The sequence below is a fragment of the Syngnathus floridae genome, chromosome 8, assembly GCF_059516105.1.
Source record: "Syngnathus floridae isolate MCC-2025c chromosome 8, RoL_Sflo_1.0, whole genome shotgun sequence".
NCBI classification, from domain to species: Eukaryota; Metazoa; Chordata; class Actinopteri; order Syngnathiformes; family Syngnathidae; genus Syngnathus; species Syngnathus floridae.
The window spans coordinates 11,980,842-12,004,112 of NC_142420.1; the positions used below are offsets into that span (position 1 = coordinate 11,980,842).

The 23,271-nt window shown below is 40.2% G+C and overlaps 1 protein-coding gene across 5 annotated transcripts in view; it reads right to left on the minus strand.

Annotated features, from left to right (window-relative positions):
• The window catches only part of gli2a (GLI family zinc finger 2a), a 132,078-nt gene extending 109,151 nt beyond the window's left edge, over positions 1 to 22,927 (minus strand). Inside the window, exons 1-2 of one of the 5 annotated variants that reach the window (XM_088383385.1) lie at positions 22,535 to 22,925; positions 22,262 to 22,366 (exon numbers count right to left, since the gene is read on the minus strand). The gene's annotated coding sequence lies outside the window, so the exon portion shown is untranslated. Of the gene's footprint in view, positions 1 to 2,558; positions 2,579 to 2,811; positions 2,830 to 22,261 lie in introns of those variants that run through there. The other 4 variants (XM_088383388.1, XM_088383384.1, XM_088383386.1 and 1 more) reach the window with 4 other exon arrangements.
• Between the last annotated feature and the right edge of the window lie 344 nt (positions 22,928 to 23,271).

Genomic DNA, 23,271 nt, shown 5'->3' on the forward strand with positions numbered 1-23,271 from the left:
ATTTTATATATTTTATATTATAATGTCTAGACCCCGAATGTAAGACGACCCCCACTTTTTCAGTCTTATATCGATGCAAAAAACATCGTCTTACATTTGGGCCAACACAGTAGTTATTTTTCCTGGTCCTGCACCACAGCCACAACCTTGAGAAACATTAAAGGAAACATTAAAAAGGGCAATAGGGTTTGATTACTCTGACAATAAACCTAAGAATGAGAAAAAACAATGCAAGGCCAAAACATTATTTGAGGCTTATTGTTTTATTTTAACTCCAAATGTCAATATGGTAGAATATCCAAAGATGAAAGTGTAAAACTTGCAATTTAACCTCTTTGTGTTTATCTACCGTAATTGCCGGACTATAAGCCGCGACTTTTTTCCAAAATTTTTGACCCTGCGGCTTATAGTCAGGTGCGGCTTATATAAGATTTTTTTCGTGATTTTTGTGATGACTTGATCACTTTTACTCTTAACACTATTATATACAGTAAAAGCTACAAAACAAACTGACAAATAACTCGTTTTCAAATCAGACGAGTAAAAACTGGTCAAATATTTTTAAAAAAAGCTATTATTAAAAGTGAAGACAATTTGCAATTCTAGTAATGACACACGAATTTGATGCACAATTTGTCTTCGCGGGCCACATAGAATGATGTGGTGGGCCGTATCTGGCCCCCGGGCCTTGAGTTTGACACCTGTGCTCTAAACCCTTTCTCTTACTCTGCCATATCACTCAGACATTACACAAAGCAGTGGCGCTGTTTGGACAATCTGCATTGTAATTGTACTAAGTTCATCTTGTTTTTCCTTTTTTTAATCACTTCACTGGTTTCTTTTAAATCAAACAAGTTGTTTGATAACAACTTGTTTGATATAAAAGAAACCAGTGAAGTAATCTGCATTGTATTAAAACCCAATCAATCAGCATTTAAATTCAATTCTTCTGACATTTTGCTCACCAAAAACAGGTTGTAATGAATGTGAACTTTTAATGCATTTTATTCAGAAGGTTACTTTGAACCTTAAACGGCGGCGCGGCGTACTTATGGATTTTTACGGCCTCCGGCCTCCAGGAGGCGCTCTAGCAAGAAGCAAGAGCGAGACAGGCAAAGAAGAGATAATGCGCCGAAGAAGACGTGCTAGTTTTTGTTTACATTTCGCGCATCACGCGATCAAGACGGACATTACTGAAAGGAAGCCTTTATACACAAACCGTCATCATGGGGGACAAAAGAAATGCATATGATGCAGCTTTTAAGCCAAAGGCAGTCGATGTTGATGACATTATCTTGTGTCTACTCTGGAGCGTACTTATGGATTTTTACGGCCTCCGCTCTCCAGGGGGCGCTCTAGCAGGAAGCAAGAGTGAGACAGACGAAGAAGAGATAATGCGCCGAAGAAGACGTGATCGTCTCGCGCATCACGCACACACCCACATTGACACAAAGACAGCAAGCTTTTATACATAAACCGTCATTATGGGGGATAAAATAAATGAATATGATGCCGCTTTTAAGCTATACGGGTCGCTCGCTAGTTTAATATAATGTAGCGCTTCGTGCATGAATAAGATTAGCATGAACAGAACCTCTTCACACTCGAAGAAATGCATAGAACCGACGACGAAAGAGAGACTGAGAAAGTGTGAGGCGAAGGATATCTAACGCTATTCCAATCGGACACGAAGGAGGAAGACTTGGTTTCAGTGCACAGGAGGAAGATGAAGACGGCTCTTTTTGTACTTTTACTGGTATGTTTTTTTTTTAACCAGCCCTGTTCGTGCTGTGCTACCGTGTTGCCGCTGTGTAACCGCCGCCATTACCGCCGCGTCTCAGTGACTTTGCTGTGTTAATTCCGTGTTGCTGCGGTATTACTGCCGCGTCACAGGCAGTGTTTGGAAAGAAATGTTAAGGTATGTTATTAAAGCTTTAAAAAAAAACTTTGTGTCCAGTCTTTCTTTGCTAATAACTCGCGTGCACACTTCCGCGTTGCTGCGGTACTACTGCTGCGTCACAGGCAATGTTTAGAAAGACATGTTCAAGTATGTTATTAAAACGTTCAAAAGGCTTTCTATGTACTGTCTTTCTTTGTAAAAAACTCGTGTGCAAGTGCGGCTTATAGTCCGGTGCGGCTTATGTAAGAAAAAAAAAGAAATATCCCTGAATTTTAGCTGGTGCGGCTTATAATCCGGTGCGGCTTATAGTCCAGCAATTACGGTACATTCCGTTGTTTAATATATAGGTATTTGACTAAGAAATTGGGAACATTCACTATTATTAAAATGAGTTCAATGATGAATTGTATGTATTATAACTAGGAATGTTTTAGGGTGTATTCAGACCAGAAAAGTCTTTTCGTCCGCTTGTTTGGTCCGGACCAAAAGCGGACTTAATTTTTTTCCGTTGGGGCGGTTTCTATTCAGACTGTACATTTTGCAAGCGAAGTCAGTTTTGTAAACACACCCACGCTTGTGACAATGTGTGCTCCCATTGGACAGCAATGATCAGGGGGCACACAGAGCATAGATGGTGGAAAACGTGAGTCCTACGCACTGCATTCCTGCTCTGCATATTTGTGCTGTTGGGTTGGATCTACGCTGTTTGTATTCACACCTGAAGCGAACTGCACCAGAGTTCGTTTGGAAGTGAACCGAGACCACTTTATAAAGTGTGTCTGGGTCCGTTTCTTTAATCCGCACCAGGATTCGTTTGCATGTATTCACACCTGCACAAAAGGTCCGGACTAGCGTTACAATCGAACCCTGGTCTTTTTAAAATGGACCAAACAGTCAGGTCTGAATACAACCTTAGTTTCAGTGCTTATGATTATAGTGTTGCCCGGAAGAGCTGCCATTGCAAAGGTCCTTGCGAATGTAGTTCATCTGCCTATTGCTGATGTCATGTTCTGAAATCACAAAAGAGATTGGATGAGCAATGCCACTTGGTCACAAGCCATTTTTTCTCAATTGCTTCAAGATTGAATTATTTGATTGATTACACACATTTGATAAGATTTCTACCAATCAGTGAATCAATTATGACTATTGGAATTGTTACATTTTACAGCTGCGGTTTTATATATACCGTAATTTCCGGACTATAAGTCGCGGGTTTTTTCATAGTTTGGGTGGGGGGGCGACTTATACTCAGGAGCGACTTATATATGTTTTTTTTTCACAAATTTTTACTTGATCATTAAGACATCACTTAAAAGTATAGTTGACCACTTCCCATGTTATTTTTAGTATAGTTGATCACTTAACATGCTTTTATATCTTTATCTTGAACATATTCAAAACATAAAAAATAGAGAAAACATCAAATAAAGCAATTAACACTTTAAAGCACCATATCCAAGTCCACTGTCTGTTTGCGCCTCTTATATTTATTATTATTATTTATTATTATTTGTTTATTTATCATTTATTCAACACTCTTATTTATTCATTGTTTATGCCTTCTTGGGTTTTTTTGTGTTGCTTGTATGGATATGTGTACTATCTCACCGAGGGATAGTGGGAACGTAATTTCAATCTCTTTGTGTGTCTTGGTATATGAAAAAAAAAAATCGACAATAAAGCAGAGTTTGTCTTTGATAAAACAACCAAATAAACAAAACAAAAAACTACATCTGAAAAAATATATATTTTCAGACGAAACTGGATGAGGGCGCTTTAAATTTCACCGTTGGCCGTGACTCATCAACTGGGTGGGGTTAAGAAAAATGGCACCAAAAAGAAAGTCATATTTTGCAAGTTACAAACTTCAAGTTGTAAAATATGCAGCTGAAAACAGTAATCGAGCAGCAGAAAGAAAGTTTGGAGAACCGTGATGTACCAATGGATTACTATTTCAAGTGACGTCAGTGGCACCGCGCGGCGCGACCCACGTAAGGACGACCGGCATCATTAGCGGTGATCATTTCTAAGTGACACGGAGGACAAAGAGTTTAAAGGAATTAAGGATTTGGAGTGACATAGAAGGTTTGAAAAACTATTATGGCTTTTACGCACGCTCGGTCCTACTCTACTGAGTCGGGGGCCGGCGCTCGGTCGAGTGGCTGTCCGCGAACGGTGCGCGGGGCGCGTACATGGCCATTACGCACGCACGGTCCTCTGCCATGGAGCTATCGTCTCTGGAAGTCCACGCCGCCACACGCTTGGAAGTTTGTTTTGTGGAATAAAGAGCCGTTTACCAAACCCACGTCTATCCTTGTACTTTGTTAACGCTACAATATAGTTATATACTAGATCTGTGGAATAAAGACGAGGCTGACGTCAGGGCGCACGCGCGGTGATGTTGACAAAGGACGAGGAATTTGATCGATGGATTTAATGGATTTAAAGTGCACGGATGGTTTGATAATATCATTGCTTATATTATAGTTATTTGAAATATAGTTTATCTGTCGTTATATGAGCCTTTGGGATATTTTGAAGTGCAAGCGCCCTCAGTTGCGCGCAGCCATTGTTGACAAAGAACGATCGATGGATTTAATGAATTGGAGTGACACCGATGGTTTTATAAACATGTTATTTATGGAATGGTTGTCCTAAATCCCTCTATGTTACGTCAGGCCCGTTCTCAGCTCCTCATTTGTGTTTGTCACGTTAGCATACCTATCGTTTAGCCTGTTGCTATCGTATCGAATGATCGATGGATTTAATGAATTGGAGTGACACCGATGGTTTTATAAACATGTTATTCATGTAATAGTTGTCCTTAATCACTCTATATGTTACATCAGGCCCGTTTTCAGCTCTTTGTTTGTGTTTGTCACGTTAGCATACCTATTGTTTAGCCTGTTGTTGCTATCGTTTAGCCTGTTGTTGCTCGTTCATGACTGTTTTTGGTGTGGGATTTTGTCGAATAAATTGCCCCCCAAAATGCGACTTATACTCCGGAGCGACTTATATATGTTTTTTTTCACTTTTTGGGGCATTTTATAGCTGGTGCGACTTATACTCCGGAGCGACTTATAGTCCGGAAAATACGGTAATGAGTAATGAATCAATTTGGTTGTCAGTAAGATTCATTCCAATTCCACTGGAACACAGCGAGAGCGGTAATGCTCTTAGTATGTCATCTGACTAAGCGGTCGATACCATGTCAAACCCCCCCCCACCCCCCACCCCCCCAAAAAAAGGAAATTCACTGGCGTGGATATGAGAAAGCCAGATTGACTCACTGTCAAGTAATTTACAATTCATAAACCTCTTCTAACATTTAATTATTTATAGAGGATTGTCATCTCTATCTTTTTTCTTTCCACTTTTTGTTTGCTTTCTTTTCACTTCTTACCACCTTTGCCTGAGACTAGTGTCAAAACATGCTGTGTTTTCTTAGAGCCTCGTTCAGTTTCAAGTGTTGCTCTCCTCTACTACCGTTCACCAACTCACCTTTCACCAACACTGAAAGGAATGAAAACACAGATCAAAAGAGGCGGTCTCATTTTGAAGATATCTAGGCTTCTTACTTTCTTCCTGCCTATCTTTCAGTCAGTGCGATCTACATGCTGGTAGACTCTTTCCTGACAGCACACACAAACACATTTCATCTTACACACGCACTCGCTAACTGCTGCTATACACTCTGCTCAATTGGCAAACACAGGAGATGAATGGCAAAGGTCTAGCACCTGCAGACCTCCCCACTCAGGTTTCTGAAGGTGACAAGTATGCAGGTTATCAAAACAAAATCCAAAAGCCAAAACAAAGCTATATTTTGCTTTGTTTTTCATAGTTTTATGTCTTTATCATATTGGCTTCTACTCAAACTGAAGAATGAGAAGCGGTTATGTCCTCTGTTGCAAAACGGACTTTACGTTTTTTTTTTGTGTGTTTTAATTGAGCTTTTTCATTAATCGGTGATTTAATTGAGGTTTTAAAGCAAATTGTTTCCGATTAATGATAATGCAAAGAATTGACTGCACTTTGTATTATAGAATTGACTGCACTTTGTATTATTCAAACTTTTTTCGATGGGTCAAACATTCCAAGCTCCCTAGCACCCGTTCAAATGGATTAGTCATGATAAGCCATTGTAATTTACCTTTGAATAAGACTCACTGCATCTATGGTTTAGGTTTGATCAACCTTCAGCTTGGTTAAGGAGTGTTTTGGTCATGACTGAAAGAACCCAGTGTCCGCTGTTGGTATGTGACAACCCACGAAATGGACGATAGATTTGTTCTTTTGCAAGCCAAGCTACTCACAGGAGGGTTGCTGATAGCGAATAATAGCTTTAGACAGCTCTCAAATGGTCCTTTCACATCAAACTTTACAGCCTATGAACTGAGACATTTTCTGGGTTACACTTAAATGTGAATAAGGAATGCCTCGAATGCCTCAACCGTCACATGTAATTTACAGGCAGACAGGTGTCAATACTATTGAGTAGAGCCCTGAACAAGTATTTTTCAAGATCCGGTTCCTACCCGAGCCACTGATACTCAATACTGTACATCAGGAAATCTGACCAGACCCACTATCTAACTTTTAAAGCTGTTACCAAAAATTTTAGTAGCTGTTTACTTGCATTAAATTTGGTACGTATCATTGTCACCAACATACCGTATTTGCCGGTGTATTGGTCGACCTTTTTCGATCCAAAATCGACCGAAAAAAATCGACCTCGACTTATACACCGAGTCATAAAATTTAACTTCGTATTCATCGCTTCAAATGTGATGGTAACCAAGGCCGTTTCTCATGCATCTCATTGTGCGTTGCACTTAGAAAATTTGAACCGGGCGGCGTGCGCGAGTGCGCGGCCCGCTGGAAGTCGAATGAGGCGCCGCGACCACCTCCGCGGTGCTTATAAACAGCCGATCCGCTCGGCGGGGGCTATTTTCGGCCACTTGGCTCGTGCGCACGGCCTCCCAGATGTGCCGGGCGGGTGCGCGAGCTCGCCGGCCGCTGGAAGTCGAATGAGGCGCCGCAACCACCTCCGCGGTGCTTATAAACAGCCGATCCGCTCGGCGGGGGCTATTTTTGGCCACTTGGCTCGTGCGCACGGCCTCCCGGATGTGCCGGGCGGGTGCGCGAGCTCGCCGGCCGCTGGAAGTCGAATGAGGCGCCGCAACCACCTCCGCGGTGCTTATAAACAGCCGATCCGCTCGGCGGGGGCTATTTTCGGCCACTTGGCTCGTGCGCACGGCCTCCCGGATGTGCCGGGCGGGTGCGCGAGCTCGCCGGCCGCTGGAAGTCCAATGAGGCGCCGCGATCTCCTCCGCGGTGCTTATAAAGTGCCGATCCGCTCGGCTTGGAGCTATTTCCGGCCTCCCGTTGGTGCCGGGTGGCGTGCGCGAGCTCGCCGGCCGCGATCTCCTCCGCGGTGCTTATAAACAGCCGCATGCGCACGGCCTCCCGGAATTTGAACACATTTCGTCAATAAATTTCGCATATTGAATTTTGAAGTTTAATATAATGCAACAATTGAGCTCGACTTATACAAAGGATATATCATAAAATCGTAAATTTCCGTCGAATTTTAGGGGGTCGACTTATACACCGAGTCGACCTGTACACCGGCAAATACGGTATGTAATTTAAGTATTTTTTTTTAAATATTCTCTTTTCTGATGATCAAACGTAGCAGTAACAGGGTTCTCTGAATTAGGTCTCATACATCTGCCAGACACACAACCTTATTATTTCCTGGTTCTTCAATCACCAGCTAAATTCCAGATTCAAGGTGTCATATACACAGTAAAAGCAACAGTAGTGCTGAGCAATAACATTTTCAATTTGCTAGTCTCGCTCCACTTATACCAAGAATATTGATTGATTGATTGATTGATTGATTGATTGATTGATTGATTGATTGATTGATTGATTGATTGATTGATTGATTGATTGATTGATAAATAGACAAATAAACAAATAAACACATACATACATACATACACACACACACAAACACACACACGCACACACGCACACACCCACACACACGCACACACACACATACACACATACATACATACATACATACATACACTTACATACGTACATAGATGAATTCTGCATCACCCACAGTGTATCTTACAAGATTGTTGGTTAATCAGAATTCAGAATTTTATTTTAATTTAATTTGTTGATTGTGATCTGTCTTGCAATCCTACCCAATACCAAGCTCCACATTGCACTGTGATAAAGTTGTAGCCCTAGTATATCTGAATCCACAGTGTTCCTTGTATGTTTTAGACAAAATAGAGCTGTTTATGGATATACCCTCAAATTACTAATTCTGACCAGAATGAATACCTTGCCTAAAGCTGCATAGTCATTTTATGAAAGCTCTTTAATTTACCTTACATTTGTTCTGTCACTGTGAGCGCTCTTCTCTAACCAAATACTTCCTTCTTTAGTTCATGTTTAATATTTGCCATGACAGTTGAAGACCAATTCTAAAACCACAATCAAAAACTTTGTTGGAAGGTTTACCACATTGTAAATTGTATTCGTACCGGCTACCAACGTGATTCAACGACACTTATTTTTTTAGCTAAAATTAGTGATTCAAACAGTCCCTCTGTACAGCTATCTCTCCTTGATGACTTATTCATTAATTCTAGAGAATGCAGTGCAATGAGCAGTAGGCTTTACACGATCAGGATTGGAGCCGATCAATGAGCAGCAAGTATAAGTGAGTAGGTGTTTTTTGTGGCTGCTTTTAAAACATGCAATAGAAAAAATAAACAACTAAATACAATAGTTGGAATTGTTTTAATGGAGAACAACCTGTAACTCTTGCATGGCAGAATGAAGTTAATTAAAATACTTGGGTTGTATGGTTGTCTTATCCTGTATGGGAAGACGTGGGCATGCATATCTTTGATGGCAGTGAGAGGTAGTCACATTAGGTGACAGCTGCATGTACATCTTATTTTGTTTCACAAATATAAATTACACAACTATAAGTACCTTTGTATGTATTTTGTGCTTGTGATGTATGGTTATAATGTGTGCACGTTCAATCATGTTTTATTGTTTGTTTTATTGTTGACGGTTTTTCTGATGATGTTTTATTGTTTGTTTTTATGATAACAAACCTGCCTTAGAACAACGGATGAAATTTAACAACTATGCTAACGCCGCCATATTTATATTGATGTATTTACTGACGTATTGATCAATGTGCATTGTCCTAATCAAATGAATGAATGAAAGAATGAAAGAATGAATGAATGAATGAACGAATGAATGAATGAATGAATGAATGAATGAATGAATGAATGAATGAATGAATGAATGAATGAATGAATGAATGAATGAATGTGGACAACTGAGTTACACTCTGAAATATGCAAGGGAAAAAAGCTATCATACATCAAAACTGTAGATTCTGATGACTGTATGTGGGCTTTGCCCTGTCCTCAAATACTAGGCGCGTGTGTGACTCCACAAAACATTAATTAGGATACAATGTTATGCAGAGATGTACTTATTACAATTTTACAGAGAAATTATAAAATATATATTATAGTCACTCAGGAGAGTTGGGGAGGTGCGAAATATTTTCTTCTTTCGGGGGCATTACACAAAATAATTGAGAAGCACTGGCTCAAACCAACATTGAGTGATGTTTCCAAGCAAAACTACACAAACAACAAAAACAGCACCGCATGTGCTATGACAGTGACGACACTGCAATTACGTCTGCAGGAGTGGCGTTTTGAGCTTTCGATGACTGACATAACTAATATCGATTCACAGACTTAGATCATAATATTTTACAGTACAACTGATCACAAAATGTGCATAAATTGTAAAACATCTGCCCATCCGATATAGCCAATCAGATGAGTGTAAAGTCCAATGAGCAGGTAATGATGTAATGCAATAGGCATCTAAAACAGCAGCGAAAAGTCTCCCACGGATGAGTTCTCACCCCACCCTTGAGTCTAACCTTTCCTGCAAAGCAATATCCTGTAGTTGATCTCTTTGGCTCCCTGAACTAACTGAAAACAGATGTGTAACTCATTGTATTCTACCACACAAAGAATGGACAAGGATGCACAGAGATGCAGATGTGAACGATTCTGAATCCAGTCATAAATTTCAGTGATTGATAACCGTTGCCAGTGGAACTAAAAATCATAACTTGGAAATGCCAAAGTGCAGCAGCCGTCAGTAAGCACAATGGCACTGTACACCTGAATAAAACCATTTATGGCTTAACAAGTCAAACAGTCAGTATTATTTCATAAATATTATTTTATTTAAATAGGAGATTAGCTGTGAAGTCCAGGAAAAAACTGAATTCAACTGTTAAGAAACAAAAAAGAGCTTCCCTCATTCTCAATTACAGTCTGAAACCTTGATGTCTGCATAAAATGTTTGAATTGACGAAATCTTGACTATAGACTTCTTCAATTTATGAGTTAGAAGCTTGTGAATACCGGCAGCACAAGGTGCAGCTTCAAATCATATTCCTAGAATTGCACTTTTACTCCATTGAAACAAATTATAAAGCCATTATTTGTTTAGTTTTACTCCATGGTAATTGTGGTCAATACAACTATGATATGAACTTATACTATTTCTCGAGCTGTTCCATATGATACCATCTACTTACATTAATATTGATTTTCTTTTTACAAATTATACAAATTGGATGTCAAATTACAGTATTGCGTGAGAAGTACAAACTTACGTGTCTGCGTTCTGGCACGCGTATACTACATTCAGGTCAAAACATGTCTGACAGGAGAGCCCCAACATGTCAGTCTCTTGACAATGATTTTAGACCAAAATTGGCAATAACTTATTGGCAATTGTTGTTGGTGGTTCATGGAAAAAATTTCAGTACATTAACAAAGAGGTGTACTCTTCGAAGAAAGTGCTAAGACCGAATCAAAGTAAACCGAGTTCGAACTGGAGCAGAAAATGCCCTTAGCAAAACTGTATCCACAAATTTGTATCATCATCATCATCATCATCATCGGTTTAAAGTCCGCTTTCCAGGCGCCGCTGGGTTGGACTGGATTCTCAATATGGCTTTCCTCCACCGGGTGCGGTCCATGGCCATCTCGTGGTTGAGAGTCCCATGCTGAGAAAATTTTTTGGAGCGAAACTTTTTACAGCCGGATGCCCTTCCTGACACCAACCCAAGGAGAAATTGATTTTCTGTAGGGGTTGACTCCCTTAGCCCATTCCTTTCCCGAGGAACCCACTGGGCAGTGGTACTATTTAACCCAGACATGGGCAAACTACGGCCCGCGGGCCACATGCGGCCCACGGGGCCGTTTAATCCGGCCCGCCAAACCTGAATAAATTGTATTATTGAACTTTTTTTGGGATCATTTTTCCTGCAATTAGTATGTTTCCCCAATAGATGGGGAAGCTCCCGCCCGCGGAAGTCGTGTCAGAAAGCTCGGTGCACACTCACAAGTGCGTGTACGTACTAAGTAGTACGGACCCAGCGCACTCCACGCTCTATTTCCATCAGTGCCGAATTTCGAGTGTGGGCTGTGATGTCAGCATTCTCGTAATTCGTGCGCTGAGCTTTCAGATACAGTTTTACGTTCATGCCACCCACAAACCTTCCCCTGGAATCCTTCCACTAAAATGAGTGGCCCGAGGAAAAGAAAGGTGGACACTGAGTGCTGAGTGTTTAAAAAAAAAAAGAGAGGACAATTTGGCTCGACCTACGTGTGTGAGCAGACGTTCCACCACATGATCGTCAACAAAGCCCGTCTAGGTTAACGGACTGACACCTCTATCCTAAGAATTACCACAACAAATTTTACTCCAGACCATGATGCACTAGCAAAATAGGGAGACCAACAATATTATTGATTTCTTTATTACTTTATTTAGAAGTATTCTTTCACTGATTCTTCAAGATGATGTATTTGGTCAGAATGTTTGCCGTTTGATGTGATTTCGCCTCATTAGATAAACATATTTCATAAATCTGACCTGCAGGCGCTGAAGTGATGGAAACTATTATTTATAACAACAGTGTCGTATTTAATGAGAATCACTGATAGTAATTTTTTGGTGAAATATTTTTTTAATGCTGTTAATAAATGCATTTGTTTTCAAAAAGCTTTTTTTGACTATCCATGCTTTACTACCTACTAAAAGCACAAACCTTTTATGCAATGACCTTTACATGTCATTTCTATTACTTCACACAAACACTACATCCATCTGCTCCTGGTTCGGCCCCCGATCAAAATTTAGAACCAAATTCGGCCCACCATTCAAAAAGTTTGCCCACCCCTGATTTAACGCATAGTTGGGGGCTGGTTCGTGGGTACCAGGGCGTGTCCACACACCGGTGAGCCTGCGTGCCGCACGTCTAGGGGCCAAACCCCCTCCGAGTATGAGGTTTAACAAAGTGAACATGCTCTAAAGAATGTAACAGCTGACTTAACACTTAAATAACCCTTTGGTTGTGTGTTAACAGTTACATCTGTCACTCGTGCTACATTGCACACTACTGACTCAAGCTTGCTGAAACATTTGGCCCTAGTCATTCATCCTGATTGAGTGTTGTTCACACTCAATCCCAAACTTTCTCAGCTGTTAAAAAACAACAGCAAAATCTTCTTTGTGTAAAAATCTTTTCCAGATGTCAGAAAGCTATATTTTTAGACTGCACGATACCAGAAAATTTCTCTCTCATGTATTACTTTAGTACGTACCCTTGTTATTGCAGTGAATTTACCACTCAGTTAGGAATTCTTGTGAGAGCTTTGGCTCAGCTGTTTCCACTCCCAAGTCAGATCTGAGGAGTTTGCTGACAGAGACACTTTAAAGTTTTTGTATTGTATTTGTGCTCATCTGTGACAACAGTAACTGTGAGGACACCAGGTGAAATCGACAGCAGTCATTTTAACTCATTTAGACGAGTATCATGCTGAGCTGGCTTAATATACACCAAGACCTTATTTCAAACAAAATGAAGAGAATATAGTTTAAAAATACTTTGATCACAGAAATACATGTTAACTTTATTGTCAGTGTATGGAAAACTGGTTCACATTCAAAGAGTCACTCTGAACAGACGTGCAAATGTCAAAATATTCACATTAGGTGAAAATGTGATGTTTGATTTGCGTGGACTGTAAGTTCAGGATGTTTCAGTATTTGTTGGTGACAAGGTATCAACACAGTGTACATACAAGCCATCTTGTTGAAAACTCTATTAATCCTTATTACCGTACCTGCCCGAATATAAGACGGTGCTTTTCGCATTGAAATTAGACTGAAAAAGTGGGGGTCGTCTTACACTCGGGGTCTAGACATTATACCCATTCACAACGCTAGATGGCGCCAGATATCTTTAAAGTGAATGCTGAATTTCCCAGGCCAAAGCGTACCCTGTCACAAAGAATAAAAATAAAAATAGCGGTAGCATGAAGAAGACAAATAAAAAAAAGGGGTAAGAAATAAAACAGAAGAACATAAGAGAAGAGATAACAGAAAATGGAGAAACTGTTAGAAAGGCTCCTTTGTTGATGTTAAAATGTTGGACAGTTGCATCACCGTGCCTTAAGTCTCGTGTGAGTTACCTCAGCTTATCGCGGTTGTTGGAGCTTTTTGCACAGCGGTAAGTTAAAAGTTGCTGACATCGACTGAGTGTGTTGCTGTGATCGTGTGCATCTTTGACACAAAGTGAGTACATAGTACATTCCATTGTTACTACTGTCTACTGTTGTGCCGTTTGTCCGATCGCGGTTTGTTTCGTGTGTGCGCCGTTTGATTGATAGCTTCGGCACGCTCCTTTACATTTTCCTCGCATCGTATGAGTAGCCGTTATGCAGCGGCACGGCGACTAATAGTCGCCTGCAAATATATTTTGTTGTCTCGATGACTTAGTATGTTTGGTGTGTTGCCGAGAGTATTTCATTTATGGTTATTTAGTATAGTGGAACCGTTACGTCCAGTCAGTTATGTAATGTGTGCTGTCGTGTTGTGTGACGTCAGAAGTTTCTGTCTGTTACAGAACCACACACACACACACACACACACACACACACACCCCACACACCCTTCACACTATTCATACAATAATCACACGCACAAGAATCACTTTCACACACCCAAAGACTCACCCATGTACACTACACAAACCTGCTCTCACATCCTTACAACCAATATACCGTAATTTCCGGTGTATAAGACGCGACTTTTTTCCAAAATTTTGAACCATGCGGCTTATATAAGATTTTTTTCGTGATTTTTGTGATGACTTGATCACTTTTACTCTTAACACTATCATATACAGTAAAAGCTACAAAACAAACTGACAAATAACTCGTTTTCAAATCAGACGAGTAAAAATTGGTCAAATATTTAAAAAAAATATATTATTAAAAGTGAAGACAATTTGCAATTCTAGTAATGACACACGAATTTGATGCACAATTTGTCTTCGCGGGCCACATAGAATGATGTGGCGGGCCGTATCTGGCCCCCGGGCCTTGAGTTTGACACCTGTGCTCTAAACCCTTTCTCTTACTCTGCCATGTGACTCAGAGATTACACAAAGCAGTGGCGCTGTTTGGACCATCTGCATTGTATTAAAACCCAATCAATCAGCATTTAAATTCAATTCTTCTGACATTTTGCTCACCAAAAACAAGTTGTAATGAATGTGAACGTTTAATGCATTTTATTCAGAAGGTTACTTTGAACCCTGAGGCTTAAATGGCAGCGCGGCGTACTTATGGATTTTTACGGTCTCCAGCCTCCAGGGGGCGCTCTAGCAGGAAGCAAGAGCGAGACAGACGAAGAAGAGATAATGCGCCGAAGAAGACGTGCTAGTTTGTGTTTACAACATTTCGCGCATCACGCAGAACGCGATCAAGACGGACATTACTGAACGGAAGCTTTTCTACACAAACCGTCATTATGGGGGACAAAAGAAATGCATATGATGCCGCTTTTAAGCTAAAGGCAGTCGATGTTGATGACATTGTGTTGTGGCACCCTTTTCTTTATTTCGTGGTCACGTCTACTCTGGAGCTATACGTGTCGATCGCTAGTTTAATATAATTTAGCGCTTCGTGCATGAATAAGATTAGCATGAACAGACCCTCATCATGGAAAATGCTAGAAGAAATGGATAAAAACGACGACGAAAGAGATACTGAGAAAGTGTGTGGCGAAGGATATCTAACGCTATTCCAATCGGATATTGAGGAGGAAGACTTGGATGGTTTCAGTGCACAGGAGGAAGATGAAGACTGCTCTTTTTTTAACTTTTACTGGTATGTTTTTTTAACCAGCCCTGTTAGTGCTGTGCTACCGTGTTGCTGCTGTGTTACCGCCGCGTCTCAGTGACTTTTACCGGTATGTTTTATTTAATCAAACCCTATTAGTGCTGTGTTACTTCCATGTTGCTGCGGTATTACTGCCGCGTCACAGGCAGTGTTTGGAAAGAAATATTAAGGTATATTATTAAAACTTAAAAAAAAACTTTCTGTGTCCAGTATTTCTTTGTTAATAACTCGCGTGCTCACTTCCGTGTTGCTGCGGTACTACTGCTGCGTCACAGCCAATGTTTAGAAAGACATGTTAAAGTATGTTATTAAAACTTTTTCTGTGTCTTTCGTTGTAAAAAACGTGTGTGCACGTGCGTCTTATAGTCCGGTGCGGTTTATGTAAGAAAATAATTAAAATATTCCCGAATTTTAGCTGGTGCGGCTTATACACCGGTGCAGCTTATACACCGGAAATTACGGTACCCTTTTGCCAGTTTGCCTGTAAGGCCCTATGAGCCACAGTGCCTGTTACTTTTTTGCCAATAATTCAGTAAAGCAATCAAAACTGAACCACGTCTTTCCTCCTGTGTACTGACCGACACCCGGGGGCGAAAAGAGCATAACCTTCCGAGCCAACCCCCTATACAGTCCTCAGGCTCCCCAATAATAGCGGTAGCAGTTTGGATTATTTTATTGCAATGTTTTTCCTTATTCAGATTTGCTTCAAGACTACAGTTACAGTTAGACTTCACTTTGATGGTTAATGCAGTTATTGCAATTTTGTTGTTTTATCACAGTAGATTGGTTTAATTACATTTCAAAAACCAGAAGCCATAACATGCTTTTTCTCTCGAATATATTGTTATAATCATTTGTTTCAGATGTACTGTAATTATTTTCTGTATAAAAATTAATTTTGGTGTTCAAAAAGTATTTTTTCAAACTTGAGTCTTGAAAAAGAGGGGGTCGTCTTATAATCAGGGTCGTCTTATATTCGGGCCAATACGGTAATTCAAAGATTAAAAAAAACTACACATAGTAGCTGGCTTTGACACTTGAATTAGTTGGCAATGTCTAATATGTATTTTGGATCTGGGCTTTCATTTGGTTTGGCTGTCATGTGTAGTTTTATTTTCATTTTTGCAGGATTACAGCTATAATTATTTACTTTAATTCTGATGGGTTTTTTATTCACGGGCCTCTTTTTGCAATTTATTGGGCTAAATCTGGGACCTCAGATAATCATTTTGTGCCATCTCATGTGTAAATGTGCAGCATGACAAAGTTTCTTGATTCATTGAATTCATACGAAATAAGCCGCATAATTTAAAATAAGCATAATTTAATTTAGCCTTTTTGCAAGTTAGATTTTTTCTTTTAATAGAGCTGTTTGAAAACAATAAATACACATAAATAAAATAAAGACACCATTCACCTCTGAGCAAAAGACAGCATTTAGGTCTACCATTGTCCATGTTTTCCTTGAGATCTTTGAGATCATTTGTTGCCATTTCTAAGTTGTGCCAGAAATTCTTAGATGTGAAACAACAGAGATAAATGTGCATGTAACATTCATTCAAAATCTCCCAATGAAGTTCTAGCCTCACATAAGCAAATCTCATTTGCCTCGAAGCAGGGAGACAAGATGATAACTCCAGCAACAGTCATGTTTTTAGAATGGAAGCTAAAGTCTGAGGACTTGGTCGCTAAAGACAACCACATGTCTACTGTATATCCAAGTGTAACTATAGCTCTCTCATCTCTCGTCTCGAGCATCCATCTAAGAGGCGTCTGTGGCCTGGCACGTCATCAGTAAAAATTAGAATATAGTCTCTCCCAACATATAGATAGATACACTCCAGAAAAAAATCCCATCTGTATAGCTCCTAAGGCTGCATTCTGGCTGTTTCAATGAAAGGCCTCAGTATAAATCATAACTCATCCATATGGTTGCATTTTGTTGTCAAACACTTATGGAAAGGCCCCAGTCTCTTCTACTGCATCAGATTAAGCCTGTGGAATATGTTGGAGGCACCACACAATAGTGTGTTTGTGTGTGACTAAGGGTGTTTTCACACTTGGTCCCTTTCAGCCCTCGAAGCGAACTCAGATCGATGACTCAGCATTTTTTGCGCATATGTGAACGCGCCAACCGTACTCAGACCCCTTGAAAACGAACCGTACTGAGACCACCGAGGTGGTCTCAGTACGGTTCGCTAAAAAGTTAATGGTACAGTTCACCTAATCTGTGCATTGTGAACACAAAGCGCACCGGGTTCACTTCGCCTTTTTGCACTGTATTGTAACCTCCTTGGCTTGCTGTAGATTGGTCACGTGACTGCAGGCGCAAAAACAAAACTGTAGAGAACAGAGAAGTATGGCAGCAGCAAGTCGTGGTCGTGACCGTGGTTCTAATAGTAAACGTAGAGAAGCATGTGCCGTTCAAAGTTCTGCCACGGCACCTGGACGTGGCATAGTTTGGGGAGAAGACGAAACGGAATGTCTTTTGGACATTTGGAACGACGACAGCATTAAATCACAACTATCTACGACCCACCGTAATGCGAAAGTATTTCAAGAATTTTCTGAGAGAATGAAAGCAGCCGGTTTTGATAGAACTTCTATATAATGCAGAATAAAAGTGAAAAAACTAAAGTATTTAGCTACTCGAGATAAAATGCGAAGAAGTAGGGAGTCAGGGGATATCAAAAACTACCCAGAATGCAGTGCAGTGGGAGTGTGAGAGCTCTAGAGGACCTAGTGTGAACAGAAAGAGGACTGAGGCCCCATCAAGGCTGAACTGAACCAGAAAGAGAACTCGGTCCTCTTTGAAACACACTCACAATGTGAATACAAAAAGAACTGAGTTCGTTTCCTCTTGGTCCACTTTTTGGTCCACTTAAAGAAGTCTGAGTTCGGTTCTTTTAAAAGGGTCCAGGTGTGAAAACATCCTAATATGTACACTTCACACACAAACCGATTTCATTCCAGAATATTCCCACATCAGACATCGATTAGGGCTCGGCGATATGACAGAAAAGTACATCACGATATAAGTATTTCATATTGGCCTATAGATATTGATTTTCTAATTAATGATTGACAAATAAGCCTAACTTTTGCTCATTTGATCATTGATTTATTTTATTTTAACATAATACAACACAACTATGAAAAAGTCAAATAAATTGGTCAATATAAAGAATAAATAAAGAATAAACAAATTCCTTGCCAACAACAAATATCACAAAAATATCTAGCACTATATTCAACATCCATATTGCATATCGCATGTTTTTCCAATATCATGCAACCCTAATTTGTACGTAAAATATGAACTGTGAGGACAATGCAAAGTCTGGCCGGTGTGTAATGAATTTTCTATGCTGTCAGTGTAAGACTAACATTAGCAGAGTCGAGCCACAGTGACTAACAAGACCGTCTAACCATGAAGCTACCAAAATGATGCAACTTTGAGGGAGAAAATGACTAACAAGTTCACTTAATTAGTAGATGGTAAACTATTAATTCACATCCAACAGATTATGAAAAAAAGGGCGGTTAGAACCAGTCTGCTAACCAGAATTCAACTCATGTTATAAAATCAACAACATATTTATGTTCGATGAAATCAAGCTTTCTTGTTTGCTTTTATTGAGCAAATGTTTCTTTTTAACTTGCGGGAACAAAAAAATTGAGAAATAAAATCTGAACAATACATATAAATGTTATTGATTAGATTTACCACCTATTTTGAAAGAGGACAAGGACCTAAGAACACTTTCCATTGTCCATTGTCCGAAGAGTTAATCTTGTGTTGAGATAATGAAATGTGTCTTACCATCCCCCTTTCTCGAACTACCTGACCTCCCATGACCTGGGCAGGATTTCCCCAAAAGACTTTTAGAGCTGCAGTCATCATTGTTCCTTTGTAAGCCAATAGACAATGATGAGGTTGCTGATGAAATTGCGTTAATTCAACACGCAAGTACAGAGAGTTTGCGCAAAGTTTGGTCAGTACCTGCGGTTCGGACCCTTTTAGTTTATTGTGATGACACAATGCTTTATATGCTGTATAAAAAAATAAAAAAAACGTTATCGTCATGACATTTTTCCTGAATAACCTTTTTGTGGTGTTTTTGAATTAAGTACACAAATTAACTTGTCAAATGCACACTACCCTTCAGTTAGAGACAATGTATTCCAAGGACCTTTTTTCACCCATTATTGCTATTTTCCTGGCAGTGGTACAATGCTGTAGGATCTCAGCTTCTCTTCCGGGGCTGGAGTGCTCTCTCATCGCTGCTCTAGGGTAATGAGGTAGAAGTAGGAGAGGGTTAAATGTGTTCAACCTTACTCTCTACCTCAAGTCTCCCGATCCAGGATATGATGGGTGTCTATTTAACCTCACACTTGAGGAAGAATGAGAAGCACTTCTTGAGGAGAGTGAAACAACAGGCGCTAAAACAAGCAAGGGTTGTACATTGCTGTCCACATGCCAAAAGCAAAGGGGACAGAATTCAGTGAAGTGCTCTACAGATGAATGTAAGCAATGATCTCCTGCTCACTCTTCCACTTTCCTCCCTAGCTTAACTCCAGACTTAAGAGTCGACTGTGATGGATTCTTCTTGTCACTCTCCTTGTGGTCATCCCAGGCTCGTTGGTTTGCTCCTGTACATGTACATGTGTTGCTCCTTCTTGTCTATACTGTATTTTAAACTCAAAATATTTACTAACTATGTGGCTTTAGTTTTTCTCAATGAATGATGATGAAAGATTCTCAATGAATGTTTTATATCAGTAATCATGGTTTGTAAAAATGAAACTGTAGCTCACAAATGGCCAACTGTGATTTTCACACAAAGGTGCTTCCTAATTAACTTGTGCTCTGAATATAGAATTCAGCCAGTTGCATTAACCTTCAAGGCAATAACTAATGTTTAAACTTTTGTAATTTAAATAAATAAAGGAAACTAGAGAAACAATTCTATACCAAATTTTTCAGCCCTACAACTACTAAAAAAGCGAACAACAGACTTTACCTCTGTAAAACGGAAGTTGGAGGTAAAAAGGTGCAAATGACCTGCATTTCTATGCGTAAAATGTCACTGCAAATAATTTTACAACAAACCACGGAGGCCTCAACTACTCCACATGAGCTGTATTTTTTTGCAATGGTCACTGAATGGCTTCATTGGTAGAGCACCGTGACTTAACTCAATGAGGTAAGTAGAAGATAGACATGGGTTGGGTTTGAACGCCTTCTCCTTCCTTCTCCTTTTGAGGTCACTCAGCAGGAGTGGGTGGTTGTAGTAAAAGAGGGTGCTCCTCCCCCAGCTAGAGTCACATAGTGTTCACCCGCTCCTCTAACCCTCCTCTCTATCCCTGTACGCTAGACTTCATCGGTATTTGCTTTAAAAAAAAGTGGTTCCGCCTCCTCTCACTTGTCTTCAACGGGCACATAGGCTCATAACAAGCCAAGCCTCCATACCTTTTTCTCCAAAAATAGACAAGAAAATGGAGTTGATCAATACAGCGTGATATGTGTAAAGCACTGATGTGTGAAAATAGGGGCTACGGCAACATACAGTACATACACATCCAATCCACACACGCACGCACACACGCACACACATAAAAAGGCTGGCCTGCAAAGATGAAAGTGACATGACCACTATAGGTCTCTGAACGCTGCAGAGCAGAGCCCCCAAACTGAGACTGAATGAGCTGAATAGGCTCAGCCATTCTTTACTCCTTTCACTCCCAGTAGGCTTTAACTGCTGGAACTCTTCATTCCTCACAATAGGCAAATGCACTAAAACTCTTTTTTTCACTCATGCAAATCACCTCGGCCCTGACTAGGGATGTCATCATGTGAAGTGGAAAACACACATTCTCTTGATTTAAAAAAAGTTGGTCGCATATAAGTTATGTAGGTTACATTTTTTTAATTGCATTTTCATTGACTGTTTATTCAATTATTATTACTTGTATTAGCTGGAAATGTTGTGCCAAAGCTGGTTTTCTTGAGGGGAATGGTACAGATGAGTGTGGAAAACAGTAAAAAAAAATTTTTTTTCAGAAACTATTTCCAAACTTTATGAGAAATATCTTGAGAACACAAGGAAAGTATATTCAGTACTATGTAGCCAATCGTGTTCAGATGGTTTCTTTATATGTGAGCAGTCTGATTGAAACCCTTGCTTCATGTGTTAAATGCCTTAAAATACATTTTAAATGTTAAATAACTTGACCGTAAGCCCAAAGACGAGTTTGAAGATCCTTAAGCAGTGTCTAAGCGATAATAGTAAAGCCAACAGCAAATATAAGGTGCTAAAGGGGCCCACAAAGACGTCAAGTGTTTGTTGACTGCTCAGGCTGGAGAGCAAACAGTAAACTTTGAATCTTTAAACAATAAGTACATATCCTACAGCTCTGTGATGCAGTATGTGTTGCTGCTACTGCATTCCCCACACACTGATGTTTATTTATTTTTGGCTTAGTAGCGTTGAGATTAGGGACTGTGATAGTGTCATTACTCTTATTCTTTTTCATGCCAACTTACTAAAAAACTTTTAATGACACTTCTTCTTTTAGGAGGCTTTAATATTATAACTTATAGATGATGAAAACTTGCAGTAAAGTTTCACGTTTGAGTGGAAAGAAGTGTAACAGTTTTCATTTTTGTAATTTAAATTACACTACATGCGGGCATTGGCGCCGACATTTCTGATCACATCTCTTCCCATATGGATCAAGTTGCAAACGAAATGTTTATGGGATTCCGGTGTCAGATAATTTCAAAGTGCAAAAAAAAAAGATGTGAAGCTGCATTCCCCATCTGCCGTTGAAAAAAAAAGAACGAGTATTATTGTATAGAGTGTATGAGGATGGCACCTAGCAGCAGAACACTTTCTCACTATTTGAAATGTGAATAGATGCACAAAAGACGTAATCGCGACAAAAGAAAGCAACGTGAAAGTGACTTGTTCAAGATATGCTGCTGTCAGCATCACTACAAACTTTTCCTTACCTCCACCGTCGTTATATTTTCACTTCGAAGCTGTTGCTCTCCCTCTTCTTTTTGTCCGATGTTAACTTTTGACTGTCCGATTGCTCCGGGAATCCGGTCCCACAGCTGAAAGAATAAACACGGCGCTAACTGCCGTCTTCGAGAGTGACGCCAAACTCCATTTACAAAGTTTCAGAGAAGTTTTTAACCACAGCAAAAATGTGCAGCCTTCCTCAAAGCGGAACAGAAGAAGTCGCGTTCAACTTTTTCTTCCAAGCCATCCTCTCCCCTCACCAAAAAGATGCACTCGCTCTTTGCTCCTTTCTGCCAACAGTCGCGAGAGTTTTGGTCAAAGTTAGCAGGAGCAAAATTAACTTAGATGGGGTTTTGCGGGCAGTTGCTGTGAGGACATGCGGTGATGTAGAGATCATCAGGGCTGCTGATCTGTTTTCAATCCGACCCCCTTCGCTCCCTCCGCTTCGGCTACCTCCTCCTTCTCCTCTTCCTCCTCCTCTTCTCCGCTCCCTCCCCATGCTCCCTGGTGAGTTGGGACATTTGCTGCACCAGATGGGCCGGGCTAACTCAACCAAGCAGTTGCAGACTTGACAAGGGACGAGTTAGAATAAAGTTACATTTTGTTCAATTTTTGAAAAGCGCCTCGCTTGGTTACATCAGAAATTGTAAACTAGACGCTAAATGCACGTTGTAAAATAATTCCAATCCATTTATCACTGATATTGAAATGATTGCTGAAAATACAGTGTATATCTATTATATAAGTGTGTGTGTGTGTGTGTGTGTGTGTGTGTGTGTGTGTGTGTGTGTGTGTGTGTGTGTGTGTGTGTGTGTGTGTGTGCGTGCGTGCGCGTGCGTGCGTGCGCGCGCGCACACACACACACACGCACCGTATTGGCCCGAATATAAGACCATGTTTTTTGCATTGAAATAAGACTTAAAAGTGGGGGTTGTCTTACATGTCTAGACATTATACCCATTTTCATTTGTGCGCAGCGGTAAGTTAAAGGTTTCTG